General features: G+C 34.3%; 2 long non-coding RNA genes across 2 annotated transcripts; both read left to right on the forward strand.

Moving 5' to 3' along the window:
• The first annotated feature begins 373 nt into the window (after positions 1–373).
• LOC107605556 (uncharacterized) lies at positions 374–1425 on the forward strand. Its single transcript, XR_001612530.3, has 2 exons — positions 374–609; positions 949–1425. It is a non-coding gene; the product is annotated as an uncharacterized LOC107605556 (long non-coding RNA).
• A 952-nt stretch (positions 1426–2377) lies between these two features.
• Positions 2378–3939, forward strand: LOC110263638 (uncharacterized). Its single transcript, XR_002349518.2, has 2 exons — positions 2378–2784; positions 3644–3939. It is a non-coding gene; the product is annotated as an uncharacterized LOC110263638 (long non-coding RNA).
• The last annotated feature ends 562 nt before the right edge of the window (positions 3940–4501 follow it).

Consider the following 4501-nt stretch of genomic DNA (forward strand, 5'->3'; position numbering starts at 1 on the left):
TCACAAATAATAGTAGTTTGACCTAAAACTATAAAATGTTGTGAAATAAATAAATAATAAAGAAGAAATAAATATAAAATAAAGAAGTATATATATATATATATAACTCTAATATTGATATTTACCAATATGAATCAATATAATAGAGATAATTTATATAGAATTTTTAGTAAGCTCAAGTGTTTTGAATTTTTGTGATAAGCACAATAAATAATTTATAAATATAACCTAAATGGGATTTAATAATAATTATTAAACTTTTACTTTTACCACAAATATTTTTAAAATTCATTTAAGTAATCCTAAGTTTATTACCTTCACTGAGTGACTAAACCCACTAACACACTCTCTACTCTCTTTCTCTTTCCTTTTCACAGAACCCACTACCATCAACAATCCCTACCCACTGCCATCAGCCTCTCTTTCTCTTCCCTTTTCACATAACCCACGTCTACTGCCAATTTATTTGAGAATTCCCTTTTGAGTTTCAGAGTGTCATCGTTCTTTCTGCTTTCATCGTGCATCGTGTCTTTCTGTCGTCCTCACTCCTCAGTGCCGTCTCCCATTCATCGCTACACTTCAAGAGTTTCAATGGAGCCTCAGCCTCAGGTACGAACCTGTTTCATTTAGCTCATTTTTTTATCCCTTTATGTTCTGCTGCATGAATCTGTTTCGTTAAAGTCATTCAATTATTTTTTTTATCTTATTTCATTCAATTAGTGGTTTTGTTCGATTTACTTGGTTGTTTAAAATTTCTGAGTTAGGGTTAAAAAATTTTGGTATTTGTTTTATGATTTTGATTTCAATTTCTGGGTTTATGTCTCTTTTCATGATATTTTATTTTTTATTTGCTATTGTTGTTTGATTTCTGATCATGATTTCAATTTCTGGGTTTATGTTTCTATTCAAATTTGGTATTTATTTTTCTGATTCTGATTTCAATTTCAGGGGTTATGCCTCTTGTATTAATTGTATAATGATGATCTGTACCATTGAGAATCTGCCTATCATGCATCGACAAGTTGTCTTGCTTAATCTTGGTGGCAGCCCAAACTGCAGCTCCACTTTTGAAAAGTTAATAACGCAAATGAGCATACATCTCCTCAGATTTCAAATTTTCGTTCCATATTGATGTAGCCAAATCTCAACACTACAGTGATTTTGAGGGCAATTAGAATGTTTAATCTGTTTTTCCTTTGTCACCATTGCTTACTCAGATATAGTCAAAAAGTAATGTAGAGAAGCAAAAGTGATCATCATTATAAAACCAGAGAACTATTACATTAGAAGTATTTCATTGTTGAAATGCTGAGGAAGGGTTAATGTTCACTCTAGTTCTTCTAAGTATACTCGTGATGTAAGATATTTTGATCCCAGGTTTTAATGAGAAATAAAATGACAACTGTAAGAGCTAATTTGCATCAATGTCTTGTATTTCTGAAGTCCTCGTTGGAGTAATTCTGAAAGGTAATGCTAATACGGCTATTAGATTAACATTGATTATGAAGATCCAATTCATTGCGGCATCTGCTGTTAATAATTTGAATAATATGCACTATGAAGCTCCTTAATCATAGGAATGAACCAGTTTTAGGCATTGATGATGCCAAAGTAAGTAAAAACCATACAGTGATAGTACAAAAGTGCGTACTAAACTTTTAATGGAAGCAGCTTGGTCAAATAAATAAATAAAACAAAGAAAGAAATAAATAAAGAAATATAGCAATACTTGTGACAGCAATTTGGTTGCAGGATTTAACACCAGTAACAAAACAAAGAGGTCTTAAGTGAATCTCTTAGGTCTAGAGATCCTCATTTCATATTTATTGTGAAACAACTACATGAAATAGGCAAAAAAACTAGTGTCAAATAACCTGAATTGCAACTAAATAATTTGAAGACTATTTTCAAATAACACAAACTAGTGTATACAAATAACAAATGATTTATGATTGGTTGAGTTCGCTGAGTTGAAACCAATGCTCACTAGCGTTGTCCATAATGGTCTTTCTCAATTTATTGGAGGGTCCCAAAACCAAGTCTATGGTAGTTGTGATTAGCACCTGATTTTCCATAATAATATGCACTTTTTTCTCAAAGAATGCAAAAACAATAATGGAGCACATTACTTGTGAGCCTTGCTCGTGTTTCTGTCTCAATCAATGTTCTGAAAATTGGTTCGAATCGGCCGATCGAATCGATTAAACCGTGAATCGATGAGAATTACGGTTCGATTAGATGTCAAAACCGTAAAAATTAAGAATTGGAGTTGAACCGCTAAACCGGCTGGTAATCGGTCAGTCGAACCGAACCGAAATCCGGCCGGTTTTTTTATTTTGCCCAAACAACGCAAAACGCAGCCGTTTAGCATTATGATACCTAACCAGTAACCCTCCCGACCCTTACCAATCCTAACTCACTCCAGGACTCCAACGGTGCAGCAGCAACAGCACACACTCTCTCCCTCGTCCCTTCCATCACCCTCGAGCTAGTCGTTCCTCTCAACGCTGGTGAGCTCAGTCCCTCCCTTTCGTTCAGCCGCCGGACTGATCTTGACGCCGTCGCAAGTTGGAGCTTCAAAGCTCAGTCGGTCCCTCACTCCTGCTCATGCAGCTAACGTCTCAGACTCTCAGCAGTGGAAACACAGTCGCCGGGCTCGCCTCCTGCCTCCATCGCGAAGCTCTCTTCCATCGTCGTCGGCGCCATCTCTGTTCCTCCGTCGCAAGCTCTGTTCCTGCCTCCGTCGCCAGCTCTGTTCTATGATTCGTTGCTTCTAGCTTCTAGGTATTTTTTTTAACAATAATTGTTGAATAATTATTGTTGAATAATCTATGAACTTGTTATGGGTTGAATAGTTGTTAATTAATTTGTGAATTACTAGGTTGAATAATTGTTCTTAATTAATCTGTGAACTTTGCTGTTTTTTCCCCTCCAACCCCCCTCTTTTATCTGTTGTATTTTATTTAATTTCTTGGTGAATATATGCATGAAAATGGTGACATGGAAAATCAAATCAGAATGATATTTTCTACTCTATGATCAGTAAATTATGAAACACAGAAACGGTTTGTATTGGTGGTGAAATTCTGGATATGTCGTTTCCTATAATCTTTTATGAGTTGTAGTGCATCATTGCAGTATTAACTTTGACTTCATCTAGTAAGAAAAGTCTGTTCTAAAAATCAACGAGCCATTGTTCTGGGGAACAATTGTTATGTTTTCACCATATGTGAAGGCATTCTGCATTAACCATTGTGTGTTGCTGCTGATAGTTCTTTGAATAATCAAAGTGGTTTTGATCACTAGGAGTGGAAATAATTTAACAGTAGTATGCTTCAAAGTTTCAGAATTTTTCTGGAATGCGTGTTTGTTTGGTTTATTTTAAAATATCATGTATTTGTGTAATCGTATTTATAAAACAAACATAACTAGGTTATATAATGTTAATTTTGCAAGTCCAGCCCTGCTTATATATCATGTTATCTGGATGGAAGTCGGATTTAGGGTCATAATCTTGATTTATCATGCATATATATTAAAAAGATAGATTTTTGTGCGATTGCTTTGCCCATGTTCTTGAACACACTTTATAATGAAGCTTCTTCTTCTATCTGTATGTAAAACTGACCATGCACTAATGGAGAGAAAGTTGGTTGAAATTCGACATGTAATGGTTGAAGAAATCATGAAGACTTGTTGAATAATATGCTCAACAAAAGTGTCAGTTACATATCTTACAGAAGTTACAATTTATGTACTCTAAAATTATAATGTGTACTCTCATGCAGAGGTTACAATTGGTGAGAAGTATATGTAGTTATATTTAGTTATTAGAAGAAAATAACTTCTATTAGGGTTCTATTGTAATTTTTTTAATTATTATAAAACGGTTTTTTCAGTCAACTACGGTCGAACCGGTTGACTAAAGGTTTGACGGTATTAGAATTTTTATAGCTTCGATTAGAGTACAATCTTTGCTACCTTCATTCTTTATAATAAACTAGATTTTAGCATAAGATCAAGTAAGCCTAGATATTGTCCATGTTTCGAGCCCAAAGTACTACAGAACCAATCTTGTTCTTATTATCTTATATATAGCAACTTAAACTCAAACCTTTTGTCCTTAAAAACTCCTCATTAAGAATATGCATCAGAAGAATCTAACACATGTCTATCTTAATCATGGCAACAAATATCTCTTATAAGAACTACGAAAGGAAACAGAGAATAAGTAATTGCAGATTACGGTCGCACCTCCCCTCGAACTCATCTTCAAGACTAATCATTAATACACACTCTGAATCGTCACCGTTGTGTGCAAAGGCTACCTAAAATAATTTTGAAGAAGAAAAAAATTGCTGCATTTTCATCAAGAAACTGCTGATTTTTGTTACTCAACTCTGTTGCACCTAAATCTACAACATAGCAAAAACGAAAAGCAAAACAGTACTAACACCAGAAGCCAGGATTACGAAAACACTAAATTCTCTTCAAGCATGTA

The sequence above is a fragment of the Arachis ipaensis genome, chromosome B6 (assembly GCF_059453495.1).
Source record: "Arachis ipaensis isolate K30076 ecotype BB chromosome B6, ASM5945349v1, whole genome shotgun sequence".
In the NCBI taxonomy this organism is placed as follows: Eukaryota; Viridiplantae; Streptophyta; class Magnoliopsida; order Fabales; family Fabaceae; genus Arachis; species Arachis ipaensis.